Source organism: Corvus hawaiiensis, chromosome 1, assembly GCF_020740725.1.
Source record: "Corvus hawaiiensis isolate bCorHaw1 chromosome 1, bCorHaw1.pri.cur, whole genome shotgun sequence".
Taxonomy (NCBI): domain Eukaryota; kingdom Metazoa; phylum Chordata; class Aves; order Passeriformes; family Corvidae; genus Corvus; species Corvus hawaiiensis.
The window spans coordinates 52,686,792-52,702,912 of record NC_063213.1 but is presented as its reverse complement, the minus strand read 5'-3'; the positions used below and the strand labels follow the sequence as shown (position 1 = coordinate 52,702,912).

Sequence of the window (16,121 nt, the reverse complement as noted above, 5' to 3'; positions counted from 1 at the left end):
GAGGGGATTTTTATTTCTAGCCTTCAGAGTTGGATTATTTCACTCCTCCCACTAGGCAGAGAATTTAATTTCTATCATTTACAATACACTGTAACACACCCTCTGCCTCATTTAAAGAAAATGAGCAAAATATTTCCCCATGAGAAAAGGAGATCTGCCATCTTTTTTATTATTTCAAGGCATTTATAGCCGGCAGAGATGCAAACAGTGAGTCACAACAGTATGAAAATTTACAAACACCACCATCCCAGTTACTGTAAGGGTCAACATACATAAAGGAAAAGGGCAATCATCCAACTCCTGCTGTGTTTACACAGAGCATTTTATTGCAACTCTCCTTTTCCTCTTCCTTTCCTGTACTTAATCAGAATAATGCTATGAAATACTTAATTCACATATATTTTTATTTCCTCACATCATTACAATTCCAGATCCCTATCTTGTCTACTTTGTATCTGGTTTTGATGCTACTCAATGCCTGGCTTCAGGAAACAGCAAAAAAATTCCTATGGGATTTTACCTAATGATTCTTTCACATTATGCTTCAGGGATTGACACAAACTGAAAAAATCTTGGATACTGCCCTCTGCAAAATACACTCAGAGCACTGCTATTTGAATATAATTTGGAATTCACTAAGGGCTTGGATCATAATTTATACTTGCCAAATATATGTTAATTAATTCTAATGACATTAAAATAATCTGCCATTTTGGTGCTATCATATTGCAAACAGAAATTACTAAAAGCCAATTAATTCTTATTAGACTTTATTTTATAATACCTAAAAGAGGATCTTATTTGATCAAATTTAACAATACTATTCCATAAAAAGAAAAGACCACAACAAGCTCTTCAATAAACCACGAAAATCAGTCACTTGAAATCACTAAAAAAATTAATAAATTACCTTTGAAATATAAAAGCTCATGTTCTCAATGGTTTCTAAAAAAATTTGCTCTAGGATATGATTATTAGTAGATAGGGTACTAATATTCAATTTATATTTGGATTCTATTTCCATCTAGATTCAAGGGATTCAACAGATCACTTATTAGCATTCCATACAATTATTTTCATGTTACTTGATCTAACTCATGAGACAATGAAGGGTTAAATGCTAGCATGTGGCTATACTTAGCATTAATTATGCAGGAGTATACATACACACAGATATGGGTTAATGAAGCCATAACAGCGCTGTTATCAGACCAAGTGCAATCTCTGTTATCATCCAGCCATTGGTAGACTGCTGCAAATTAATAACCTCAAAGGGTGTTTAAAAGTTAATAACAACACATTACAGTTGTGTCCATGTCACAAAAGTCCCAAACTTTGTTGTTCACAATTCGTGATAGCACTTTAAATACAAAACTGTGTCTGCAAATCATCTTTAATTGAGCAACACCCTTACGAGTGCTTACTCTAATGAGAAGAAAAATTAATAAAATTTCATTGTCATTTTTCTTAACTTATTTGATTGACATCTGTGCATAGAGGGCTTAATGGTTTTCCTGAGTACTGACATGAAAGTATAAAACCTATGTAAACCTAGAAAACATATGCTCATTAAGTGCTAAAATAAATATTCCCATTCTCTGTTCTGTAAACTGAGATTAGGGTTTTTTTACATGGCACACAGGGAATTAACTGCAGAATTCATTAAAGTGAGTGGAAGTCATACAGCTAAAATTTACTGCCACAGAAAGAGTTATCTTTAGAATATATCTAGTAAAATTTAAGTATGAGCTACAATACCTGAATATTTTAAATAGTCATTGGAGACAAAAGTGGTTGCAGATGTTGGCAACAATGTACAATATTGGTACACAATGTTGGCTGCAACATAAAGCTGAAGGAAAATATTATATTGTCTGGGTTCAGTAATCATGGTAAAATATTATACACCTCTGGTAAGTGTCTAATTACTGATGTCCTGACTTTTATTTCATTTCATCTGACTACCTAAACTGTCTCTGAAGTGCCTATCTTCATTTGCATTTTAATGAATAATAATTGATATTTATTCAGCACATTATATTTGCAACTCAGAGGTTCATTTATAGATTAATATTCTTATTACCTAAAACAAACTATGCATAGATATTCAGATTTGGGAATTACTAACAAGCAAGACACTGTGGGTAGCATTATAATTTGGTCAACCTGTTGGCCTCAGCTTTAGCTTTTGTATTGTATTAGGTGTCAGTGGTGGCTGGGAATGTCTGGACTCTAGAAAGTTGTACTGCAGTTCCAGGGAGATAAAGAATTAGAGAATTCTCACTGAATTGCCTAAAGGTTTTCAACTTACGCTATTCTCGACAAAGTACTGTAAATCACCCAGAAGAAATGAGTAGTACTCACTGCTTTCTACAATCACACTGATAGTAAAGAAAACATTGGTCTATATTGGTATATTGTGATCAAAAAGAAAACCAAAATATCCAAAAAATGCCAGATACCCAGGCTTGTATAAGTTTATGGACCAGACCAACTGATATATATTTTGCCTTAACCATGCAAATCCAAATAAGACCAGTGAAAAGATCCAGGACTGATTCCAGAAAGTACATTCCACCTGCATTAATTTGATTTCTGATTTTGATACTCACAATTCAGTAGTCACTACAAAGACTTCCTTACTTTGACACCAAAAAAAAAAAGAAAAAAAAAAGAAAGAATAAAACCCAAACTTTACTGCTATAGTAAATTTGATTACAGATTTTACAGCTTTGGATATCCACAATATAAGGAAACAAATCCACACAAGCACAGAAATGACATTTGGATTTCATATCCATGACTGGTTCTCTGGCAGATCAGGTTTAAATGTTAAGCTTCTGTGAAAAGACTCACCTCCCGTCAGCACTAATCTTTCTCACCCACACATTCTTGTCAGGACATTTATATTCCAGCATCTTAGAAAGTACTTTGTATTCTTTGCCATATATCTCCCTATTTCCTGGGATAATGTTGAACCTAATCTAAACCAAGCACTCATGCAATGGGCTGCCCTAAATTTTAAAACTGTCAAGTGAAGGCTGCACTCTCTGAACACTCCTGTCTTCAGATCAACCTTTTATCATACAAAAAATCTATTTAAAAATAGACATAAGGTAGATATTTAAGACTGCCTCCTAGGCAATGCAGCTTGTGGATGAGGTCAGTCACCCTGGAAGCAGACATCTAGAATAAATGAAAGACACCTTGAAGTGCCTCTCTGTCTCCTCCAGCTCTAAGTGGTGCTTATGCTAACTCAGTGATGCACACCAACACTGCAGGCAACAAAAACAGATCCCTCCTTATGAAAGATACTAAGATACATTATCAATTTTGAAAGAATTAACAATATTTACACACAGAATTTGCAAAGGCATTCTGACTTAAGAAGGCTGCAGGTATGGGGACAGCACTTTAAACCTAAATCCAAAAATGTAATCTAACCAAGAAAGCCATTAAAAATACTTTTAAGAAACTTGGGGAAGAAGAGGAAGAATATTACCATATGATACTAGTGGTATAATCTCTGGAATAAGAATAATCCAAAAAGAAAGCTACAATCAAACCATGCTATCATTGGTTAGACAAAACAAAGCTCCCAAACAGCCTCTTCTAGCTATTTCCTTTATATATAGGAACAGAGAAAGCATGGCTCTCAGAAAATTTCAGCTCATACTGACCAAACTCAAAAGCTAATGTCTACTGTTAATGTTAAAGAACTTGTAGTTCTCTTATTTTTATCACATTATTATATATATTATATAGGTTTGTAAATAAGCATTCTTGTACCCAAGGATCTATTCTAGTGATGGTCCCCATATGTTGTTCTATCAGACGAAGCAAGACTCAAGGAAGCAACACCAGTGCTCACCAATAGCGAGCTGGTGTGGAGGTTCCACCCAGAGGTGCCTCTCTGGAATCCGCTCTACTGTAGAAAGGCAAACAAGACTTTTTGTGCTGGGACTAACCTGGTAAGTGTAAGCCTACAACATTTGGGCAAAAAGCAAAATACAAGGAAGAGAGCCTACATCAGTCCTTTTTTCACCTGCTCGAGGTTTCTTTTTTATTGTCTTCGAGCTGATATGTTTTGCTGTTACAGTTCTTGCTCTTTTCCAAACTCTAAACTACAAAGTTGAAAACTGAAGAGGTTTTTTTTTTTTGGTAATTTGTAAACATTACTGTCTAAGCAATATCTGACTTACCTAAACAATGTTTTTGATGTAAAAAGCTAAGGGAAAGAACAACTTCCATTCCAGTGCAGCATTCTTTTTAAACTCCCAGGCTATTAACAACATTAATGTCTTTCTCACCTAATTATTTTTAAATAAGGGAGGAAATAAGTGAAGACAGGCCCAGGTGTTTCAAATATTTCAAATCACATGGTTGAAAATGAAAGAGATGAAAGAAATAAGATCAGAGTACACAGCAGATTTAAAGAAAGCATATAATCATTGCATAGCATGAGATGGCCTCTGGGTTGCAATCAGTCAGGAACCCTCTGTAAAATTATTATAGTGATACAATGGAGTGTTTCTTGTTCAAAAAGTAAGAATATTAATACTGAGTGAAATCCTTGCCCCATTTGATCTTAATAAAGGATTAAGGCAGAGAGATACATGGTTCCCTACAGGCAGATCCCTATGGCTTCGCACAGTGGTTCTGGGAAACCAATGTCATTGCTGTTTCAGGATGAGCCTGCAGCAACTTTTTTTTACATGCTAACTCTGCTAAAATAAGAATGAAAGAATTTACGATAAAGATCATGATGTCTAGAGACTTGAAGAGAAATGGGACTTAAGATTGGTAAAGATAAGTCACATATATCCTTGTAAACTGACAAAAATGTTCTTAAACTAGCTAGCTAAACTTGATAACCATGAATACAAATGAATCTGAACATTCAGATACAAAGGAAATTTAAGCCTAAAACCACTGATGAATAAAAAATGTTTAAATCCCATTTTTAAGCTGTCTGCTGTTACTGACAAAGACTGATTTCAGATATGCAAGATCATTATATGGTTTATTCTTTTCTACAGAAGTAGTACACAATACTTACATCCAGAGGAAAAATTTTAAAATGTTAAAATTAAAATAACAAAGTAAATTTACAAGAAAAGGGAATAACACAAGGCTAAAAAAAAATATGTGAGAGAAGGTATAAATAGAGATGAAGACAGAAGGAAAAATGGGCAGACCTCAACAGGCACGGAAATGTCAAGGTTAACTAAGTTCATTTAAACATCCTTCCCATGTAAATTCCACATTAAGAAGAAAAAAAAAAATCTGCAAAAGACCAAGGGCTATGACTGGAAATGGTAAAGATATACAAGTTACACAAAGACATTTCAGCAACATAGGAACGGCCAAGAGCTCTAAATGTCCAGAAATCTGGCAGGAGCTGGAGGAACACTTTGGTCTGCAGCAGTAGATAGTAGGCAGGGATGTAGCACTGAAAAGATAAAACAAGAACCAAATAACTCGAAGAGAGAGAAATTTATGATCTGTAAGTATTCTCATGAGCAGTTCCAATTAAATGCATTTTTGTCTAAAATATCAAGTTCTAAAATCCAGTCTACAGTGGTGCTGGGCAGAAAAGCTCTCTTCATATACATCAAATTCCTACGTTTTCTTGAAGGAAAGAAAATGCACATGTTACTTTGAAATTACAGACACTGCAGAATTTTTCATGCTTTTAACTGATGGACATATACTCTAAAAATAGAAACAATTCCCTATTCTTTTTCCCCAACTCACCTCCTTCCCATGAACAAAATAATAAAAAAACCCAAAGCCTTTACTATGCAAAAATAATTTCTAAAAATATCCCAACTTTTAAGTAAGTGGTCAAAGCCATATACATTGCTTTACCACAAACCGATTATGTTTTTCCCATATCCTTTCATCGTTTTTGCTGCATGTTGTGATTTTTTTTTCATTTGAAGATCTGCATATGGCTATGCCTTGTTTGTTGACTATTTATTTATTGATTATTGCTGAAAAAAGAATCTATTGGCATCAAAGAAATTTAAATTAATCTCCACTTAAACATTCTTTGTTTGTGCTTCATTATGCTGGAAACATATTACTTTTTTTTCAAGTGCAGCTGCACTTAATCCTTAGCAACACTGGAGACAGTAGCAAAGACCACTATAATGAAAACATTTTAAACAGTTTAAAGACTCTCATTCAGCCAGACTCAAGGGAAACAGCATACAAAATAAATCCACTATTTCTTCAATTAAAAAAATAGAATTAAATTTAAAAGACTAGGGGGGGGGGGAAAAATCAATCTACTATCCCATTGATAGACAAGCATTTGAATCTAAAGATTTTTAATTCTATCAAATGATCAAATTATTCTCCATGTTTTTGGTGTATATTTTTGTATCTAAGTGAATGTAAGTCCAGATGCTAGCTGAGCTTGCAGAAGTTCTATTTTGAAAAGTCACAAAACTTCATATTGTGTTATATTCTCTAATACAAAAGTAAGTAACATATGAAAGTGTAGCTCAGCAAAAGCCCACAAGAATTTGGTGTACACCTGGAAGCTGATTAGTGTGGGATGTGCAAAATAAAACAGTGACAAAAATTGTGGGTCAAGGGTCATTTGGTTCTATTCTTCTATTAAAAGAAAAAAAAATGTTGAAGTTACTAGAAAATGTGACAGCACCCTATAATCTGTTCAAATGCTCAGGCAATATTGTAACAGAGCAGTGCATGTTTTCACTGACGAAAGCAAAATTAGAAAGACATTGCAAGGACATTTCTTTTTTTAAGGTTTAAAATGGCCTTTTCTCATTTCTGGAGCTGAATGAAGCTAGAAAAAGTGTCGATGATGACAAAATCCTGCTTTATGTCACTACGATAGACTACTACTGAGAAAAAGAAAAACCAAAATAACTCTTCAGCAGAATTAGATTGCATGTTATCCAGGGTTCATAAGAAAAGCCCTTCTGAAGCACGATTAGGACACACAGCATACACCCACCACAGAGTGCAACAAGTCGTATGCCTGACACATTCATCTCATTGCAGCATTCCTAGAGATGAACAGTCATTTCTGTTTTGCTGAAGAGAAATCCAGCCACACATTGGCAATTGTTCTGGACAGGCCAAAAACACTGAGCACAGGAACTTTGAAAAACCAGAAGGACCTGGACTTCCAAACTACTTCTCCATCTAACGTCCCAAATGTAAGGAATTTCAGACAAAAATGTGATTACAGACTCAGAGGAACTAATGCTGGTAAATATAGATGTGTATGCACAAAGAAACAACTGAATGTATCACTCATATGCAATTTTTACCTTTTCTTTGCTTATTTAAATAGGCCAAGTGTTCAGCCTCTATCTGGAAATAAGCATCCCACAATGCTACATAAGACTGACCAAAGTGTCTCCAAAGGGTATTTTGTTTTTCAGGGCCCTGTTTTTATCCTCTTCAAACATCTTTGCTCTCTGTTTTACTTGAAATCAAAATCTTTTGTTTGCCCACTTTCTAAGGAAAGTTACACCATTCCAAGGGGCCACCTTCTCCCAGTGCTATCAGGCAGACAGCATTCAGTTACACCTCAGAAGGAATGCATACTTCCAGACCCTCTGGAGTCTGGCAGATATATCAGTATGAAGGTATAATTTACACTTTCAGTGCAAAACCAACTCACAGCTCATGTTTGAATAGAATACACTACTTCATCTGGAAGAGACCTGCAATGATAATCTGGTCCAACTGCCAGACCACTTCAAGGCTGATCAAGTTAAAGTATGTTATTAAGGGCATTGTTCACATGCCTCATAAACACTGTCAGGTCTCTCTACAAAGGCTGTTCCAGTGTTTGACCACTGTCTCAGTAAAGAACAGCTTGATTAAATGCAAGAGTTAAAAAAAAAGATCAATTAATTATGAACAACACTGCTGGAAATAATGAAAACATTTACCTGCTTCAAATAATAAAGCCTAAAGTAAGTTTTATGCATGACCAGTTCATGCTATACCTTAGTTTTAATAATTGATACCACTTCACGGCATTTGCATGAGCATTTCCTTCTGTATCATGTAGAACATGCCAAATATTTTAATTCATCTTCCGTTCCAAGACTATCACTATCCTGGAATGGAAACACAATTTTGAGCATCCTATGGACAAGATATTATTTCACTCTCTGCTATTTCCTTTTGAGGAAAGCCATCTCACAGAAGTCCATATAGCTTTTTATTAATTACTGCAAAGACGATGCACAGTAAAATAAAGGGCAACATGGAAGCTCTAGATGTGCTGAAGCACCTACCTATCTCCTAAAGTAGGGGCATCTTCTGCAAAAGAAATTCCTGTCAGAAAACATTAATGGCTCCCTGGAAGCTTCTAATCCATTAAGATCTTGGCATTACCCTTCAGCATCAACTGCACAAAAGACCAGGTTGTGTTTATGAGCTATGGTAAGAGTTGTATTCCCCTGGAGCAGTGGAGATCAAAGTCCAGAGTCATTCACATAAGACCTTGCTCAAGGAGATCTGGCCAGTTTTGTAAGACAATACTGAATATTCACTAGAGAAAAGAGCAAGAATGACTATCCCAGCTGCAACTAGCTAACCTCTTAAACTGTAGTATCTTATGCTGCAGAATGCTTCCACGAAGGCAGAAAATATTTTTCCCCTAGTCTTTGCAATCAGAACTATGGATACAAGTCCTCTTGACAAAGGCAGAAGGCTTATCACTAAAGAAAATGTTTGAATCATTGGTAAATTTGAAAGCAAGGATGAATGCTCCTCTAGCTCTAACTCTTCAGTTTCCTAACATCTACAAGTGTACCAAGCTGAAAGAGGATGCCCTTTATACTTTGAACAAATCTACAAAACAAACTTAACTTAAAAATGGTTTTGGCTGTCACAAAACATCACCTGGAACAAAACACACTATTAGCCATAAAAAGAACATAATGAGCTTAAACAGGAACTATAAATTCCATTTCTTCAAAACCACATCTGAATTAAGACCTGAGTTTGATGAATCTTTCAACATCTATCAGCCATTTCAGGCAATAATATGGCCTTGTTTTACTGTTATCTACAACAAAGACACACTGTGAAACTACTTGCAACACAGTTCAGTTCTCTTGTATGGAACCATTGGCCAAGATCCCTGAAACCCACGGAGGCTTTCATTCCACAACCATTGTGCGCAGAGAAAAATCTGATACCAAATAGGACTTGTTGACACAGGAATTATTCCTGAAGAATTTCTCCTTCAACAAAACTTTTTTTTTAAAGTTCCTCAATGATGACTTTTTATTCTAAGTGTTCTAACAACAAACTGCCAGGGTAATTACCTCTCAGAAAGCAGGGAAGCCACTGCACAAATCTCTCACACAACATGCATTCGAATCAGGCTTCTGCATGCATAGTTTTAACACCCACCTTTCATTTTCACATTCTTCTTATGTACAGAACAGTCACATTTTTTTTAACATTCTTATGTTAGGATCTTCTACAAGAAATTCTATATAAAGGAAAAGACATGTGGAACACTAGTAAAACATAAAACCTAGATGTTTACATTTAAACCCACTTAGTTCAAGTATTAGTAAAAAAGAAGCCTGATACTCAGATGAGTACTTTTAATTTTGGGTGAGAGAATGCTACCATATCCAGTGCTTCTGCAGTGTTTACAGTTTCATAACAAATTGCTAATTCCAAGAGCAGAGCTTCAACCAGGTGTTGGAAACGTAACGTTAGATTTAATGGGAAGAAATTTAAATGGATTTTCTCTTTCTCAGAATGTAAATTTAGGCCAAAGGTCTTCTTTTCCTCTCCCTAGGGAAGGCTTAGTAAAGCTTATTGCCCCATTTTACCCTACATAATTTCATCCTTAGCAATTTTCTCCAATTATAGTGGGTATCTGGTATTGCTCACATCTTCAGCCTAGATTACTTACTTTACTGGAATTCCTTTTAAAAATTAACTGATTAGTATGAGCATGCAGTCTTACTCTGGCCTCAGAATTAACATACTCACCCAAACCAATTCTCCCAGTGAGAGAGTTTTTTGTTGGGTACACAAAGGACTTTATAAACAATTCACCATGCATTAAAAAAATGCCATAATTATCATTTTCATTACACACATCCTTGTGATTTCATGAAAGGAGTGGATAATATAATAGACTACTATTCTCAATGAAAGAATGCTAATAGAATGCTAATAGAGCATACTAAACAAATTCTGATCTCTGCTGTACCCCTGTAACCCTGCTGAGTGCTCTGGAGCTGACAGAACGACCATGGATTGATGGTCTCAGCCCACGAGTAGGCTGAGCCACCCCAACGCAATCGTGGGCTTGTAATCACAAGCCCCGGTGTGCCCTCAGGCAGAGGGGACGCAGCGTTGGCCTCCACAGCGTCCTCGCTGGACGGCTCAGTGGAATCGGTGTGAGATGGGTGTGTGCCTGGCTCCTCCTCAGAAGAAGCACGTCGGGTGGCCGATGGATTAGGCCTGCGTTAGTCTGGAAACAAAGTAGGCGAGAGGGGCGTCCAGTGTGCGTTCCAACAGGTTAATTTGCCAAATGGTCCAGGAACCAGAAAGGGCCCTGAGGAGGCCAGTACACAACCTTTTATGGGGGGGTGGAGCAAGGCGTGGAAAAGGAAAGCAACCAATGGTGTACGAGCATAGGGGAGGATACAATTTTCCAGAACCAATGGGGAAAACAGGGAGGTGGGAGTCACAACAGGGAACCAATGAACAACTGAGGAAAGGGAGAAGGTTCTGGAACAGGGGGAGGTAACTTGGGATTGGGAGCCACCCAGGGGGAGGTGACCTAGACCTCAGTGATCTCCTCTGGTTCGCCTTCCGACCCACTGTCCTGGGCGGGGAAATCCACCCAGTGGATGGCCCTGGTTTTACTGGCATTTGATGGTCTCAGCTCAAGAGTAGGCTGAGCCACCCCAACATCGGATATACAGTTTGGCTCGTGAAGGCTATTCACACTGCCTAGCTAACATATATAACATAAGTAAATCTGCTTTAGCGTGCAAGCCAAAAGTGTCTCCGTTACAAGTTAGGTTCTTGGCTTCGAACATAGTAGCTAAACTAAATACAAAATACAAGTGATGTGAATAGCTCCCAAAATCACTGCGGGAAAATCCTCACCGTATTATTTGAAGTTGGATCTAGTCAAAGAAGACAACAAAATTTATTAACCAACTTTCACTTAGATATGCCTGTAAAATGACTTCAATAGATTTGTGATGAAATTGAACACCATATGAAATAATCTGCTTCAATGGCAGGACAGATTTCTTGGATTTTATCTATTTTTAAATTTTATTTTGCATGAATTATTATAATTTCTATTTGCTTTTGTCATCCTAGTAATCTATAATCCCCAAAGCATGACACAAGTAACATTATCACAAATAGCTAAGAGGTAACAGAAGATAAATTTTACTCACAGATTATCATTTTTTATCTCTTAAATGATGGGTATCTCCTATTCACACAGAATATATAAAAGGAGGAAAAGTAAATTCTATTTTAGCAAATGTAATACAAAATGTGACATGAATTTGTAACAGAAACTGCAACAGCCCTAAACCTATCATTTCAAAATGCCTTGAGCTACTTAGAAAACTTGAGGCAATTTTCAAATACCCTAGAGCAGGCTGTATCTTTATTTTACTTTTCTTTTATGAGGAATCATTAGTGAAGACAGACTTCATACAAATTTAAAATAATTTTTAAAATAGTAACAAAAAAATTACACAATACCATAATTTCCATTAAAAATCTCAAATTATTTACTTTTTCTTTTAGATATTGCCTACCATTACAGAGGTACACAGTCCTTTTCCACAAAATGCTGCATTATTTTAATCTATTCAGTGAGATTATCGACAAGTTTATTGACTACTAACCATGAGAATCTAAGTCAACCTTCTGACCATCCAACAGGCATCTAATGATAACAAAACCAAAATGTTTTATGTTAATGTACTGCACATGGCTCAATACATACCTTGCATTTCACCCAATTTCACCATCCTCCCATCTTGACCAAGCAAGGAATAAATACCAAAGCTAGCTACATAATTCAGTTCCTTTTTGTTACTTAGGGCTTGATATATCTTGCATATAACCATGTTACCTGATGCACTTCTAGGGAAGGAAACATAATGCAACACATCAGTCTTATGCTTGATAGTCTGGTAAAGAAACTAGATAGTAGTTTCAACGTGACACTTCAATCCTTTTAAAAAGGATATTATATCAGGATTTTCAAATGCTCAGAATTCCTGTCTGCCATGAGGAAGTTGGACAGACTGAGGGGAAAAAAAAAGCTGTTTTATGCAACTGTAACAATTAAGAAATTAATCTATCACAGAACAAATCTTATACAACACTGATTTAAGTCACAGTTGTGATTCCACATGGAAGAAATCCAAGGAAGTCTTGGCATCTAAGATTTTTCCCCAAGAGCTACCTCACAAGTACAGCCCAAATATAATCAAACTCTATAGAGTGACACACTAGTTGCAAGTTGGTGGAATATACTCTTAGTCATTTTAAAGTCACGAGGAGTGTGAATGAGACAAAAGGCAGCTTTGAATGAGACAAAAGATAGCTGTGGTCCCAGGGAGCACTGCTGGCTGCCCAGCTCAGGCAGGGTGCTACACAGCTCCTTCACTTTCCACTGACTTTCAGGCTACAACAAATACACACTTATGAAAACTGAAGCCAAGGGCAGCATGAGCTGATCCGTACGATCTGCCCTTGCCTATATACCACGGTGGAGTGGTCTTTGAATATTCCACTACATGCAAATTTATCTTTTCAAACTTCCTCCAGGCCTTCCTATTAGACATATTCACAGGAACAACCTTTGTGTAAAAGCTACATACATTTAATCTTAAACTGAAACAAGGTAGTTCGTGTTGCACCTTGCTCTCATCCTCACAGGATTAGGCACATTCAGTGAATTATTACTACCATATTAATACAAGTAAGAAACTAAGCTTTGCTTCTACCCAAGTTAAGCACTCTCTAATGAAGTCAAGTTCAATTCTATGAAGCAGGCCAGACTGTAATAAAATAAATATCAAGACATACTATCACCTTTTTATGGAGAAAAAGAGACTATGAGTAGGAATCTAATTAGATGGTTTTAACTGAATATAAGCGTTTTATTGTGCTAAGAGGTTAAAATAATCTATCCCTATGGACACCTGGAACATATGCCTTAAAAGAGCTGTTTGAAAGAGCCCATTGAAACTTACTCTGATTTTTGTGATTGATTTCAGAAGCTCAATTCATAAAGTAACTGACCACTAGCACTGGAAAGAAGCATCACTTTTGAGGAAAGCTATCCAGTATATGACACACAATCTCTTGAATCATCTTTGACAGGGTGCTGAGGGAGATTAAAACTAGCTCAGTTTTACAGTACTGCTCTGAACATAGTCCATGAAGGCAGAAAACTATATTTAGGAACAAGCAGATTATCAAGTCATAGAAGAGTTCTGGTATTTTTCCACTTCCAGCAATACCCATCAAAGCTTTGTTGCCTTACCTAGTCAAGAGACATTGCAAAGAGGAAGCCACTAAAGATTTAGTTTCTCTTCACCTCATGTAGCTTTTAATACAGGAGCATCTCCTCAGAGGATGAGAGTCCCTTACAATGGCCCTGTCCTGGCAGGAGAAGCAGCAATTCCCACTCTCCAGATTTATCACCCTGCCCTGCTCAGCATCTCCAGCCTTCCTTTGACTCCAGCTCACAGGAAGAGACAGGTATCTCTCTTCTAAAGGGAGCAAACTTAGATTTACCCCACCACAGCAAGACTTTACCTTAAAAGTTTGGGATGTAAATTGTAGAGTGTGAAACCTTGGCTCAGAGACACCTATTTTATCACTTATATCTCTTTTCCCCATTAAAAAATCAGAGTCTTGAAAACACCACAGTGATCAGTATAAGGGCGGAAAAAACAAGATGTATTTTTCCTATTGGTGATCTATTTTGGACCTGCTATGCCAGTGTTAAATGTTAAGACCTATAGAATAAACATGTAAGCTCAGGCCCAGACACAGCTATGTGAGTTTCGGTTCAACCTGTGCCACATCCTAAATCTCTTCACTGTGCTACACTGTCAGAAACTCACTGGGAAAATAACACATCCTCCACAAACCCCAAAGGTGATTATTATGTCCTCCACACCTTTCAAATCCTGCCACCATGTCATTTCTCCTTCAATGCCCCACCACCCATCTGCCTGCCACCTCCTCTGAAGATACTGGAAGTGGGATCACTCCACAGATTTTACCCACAAGTCCTACTCCTCTGAACTTTCAGATCAAAACTGACATTTGGGGTTTCCTGGTAAGCATTTGAGAGTCTGAATAAGCTGCATCTAGACAGGCTACTTCTATTTCTGTCTTCCCTTCACTTTTGCATTTACTCATCTCCTAATTTTTTTCCATTATAGCTCACTTCCAGCTATTTCTTCTGAGCATACAATCACAAATACAAACCATGTCTTCGGTCTATGGGATGAGTTAGAAAAAGGTTATTTAGCTACTGGATTTTCTCCACCTGAAATTTCAGAGAAGATGTAAGAACATGAGAGGTCCATTAAAAAAAATCACAAGCAGACAGAACCCAAAAATCACAAAACAAAAATCATGCTGTTATTTGCCAATTCATGTTGACTTGAATCAGACATGCAACTCAGAGGTAGATGTGACAAACTGAATTTCTCCTAAAAGTCAGTCATCAACCTTAGAATCTCTGCAGGTGCTTGCAGTGACACTACACATTAAAACAGAGAATGCAGAAATTATTCTGGTTTTGTAAAAAAGAACTTCACTGCTACAGTATGGAGAGTGGTGGATTTCAATAAACTCTAGTGAGCTACACCCAGCAGAAGTCACAGTGTCATCCGTCTTCTGAAATGAAAATGAATAAAAATCAGTATTTATAGTTCAATTGTGTTGAAAAGTTTATGCCTACACCAACATGCAGGGCAGGAGAGAAGACAACATGTTCTGTTTAAACACTATTCAGGACAGCTTTTGTGCCATATGATAATTTTCCTTCAATTACATATTATTAAATATTAAAACAGGATGAGGAAGAGGGCAAAGTATTTAAAACTTAACGTGAAATATTATTACTGCTTTTTAGTTCAGTGCTGCTAGTACTACATGCAACAACTGTCCCGTTTTCCATCACTTTAAAATAGTTTTATTCATGCTGAACTGTGCTATACTTTAAACTGATATTCCGACATGCAAGAGAAAAAAATAGTAAACATTGTGATTTAAATTTTAAAAGAACAAAACTCACAACCAAAAAACCTGCTGCCACTTCTTTCCTGTAGCTGGTTGTTGTCTAATAACTACTTTTATTCCAGATCTTCAAAGTCAAGCAGGAGTTTTTTCTGGGACAGCATGTCCTAATTAAATTTATTTGTGACCGCCCATTTTTAAAGATTCAAATTAAACATTTTTTTGGTAGCTGAATGACAGTTTCTAATTCATTTATTAAGCAAGAAGAGCTCTGCACAGACAATAACTGGAACTTCTGTAAAATAGTATTGACAAACACTAAAATGCAACTTATACTTCTCATTTTTAGCTATAAATGAGGTGTGCGAAATCACCTTGCTCCTGAGTGACAAATGTGAAAAATGCCTCAGTTTCACATGAGAACTCATAGAACAAGACCCTTCCTCTAAAAACTTCCCTAACTGAATTCCAATCACAGTCAGGAGTGAGCAAACTAAGTGTTGCAGAATATCATAATACAGAAAAACTTAAACCACTTTTTTTTTTCCTCTTTCTGAACATCAGGGAAACCATAGCATGGTTTACTTGTTGACAGGGATAGAAAAGGATTTAGTAAAATCCCTCTTTGGAAGCCCTTGGGAAAAAAACAGCCTGTAAGAGGACACTTATTAAGAAAAATTTAAAATCTAAAGATTAAAATTCTGACTCCCTTGTGGAAAGAGTTAAAAGATCTAAGGTACAGAAACAGGCTACAGTGTCATTTCTTAAGTAACAGCAGTGTGCTTGTTAGAGATGTGCATTTTACAGTTGTGAGTCTGAAAACAATGGGCTCAATATCCTTGTCACAA

At 36.5% G+C, this 16,121-nt stretch overlaps 1 protein-coding gene across 7 annotated transcripts in view; it reads right to left on the bottom strand.

Annotated features, from left to right (window-relative positions):
• THSD7A (thrombospondin type 1 domain containing 7A) overlaps window positions 1–16,121 on the bottom strand; it is a 285,848-nt gene that overhangs the window by 246,885 nt on the left and 22,842 nt on the right. The window lies entirely within an intron of this gene.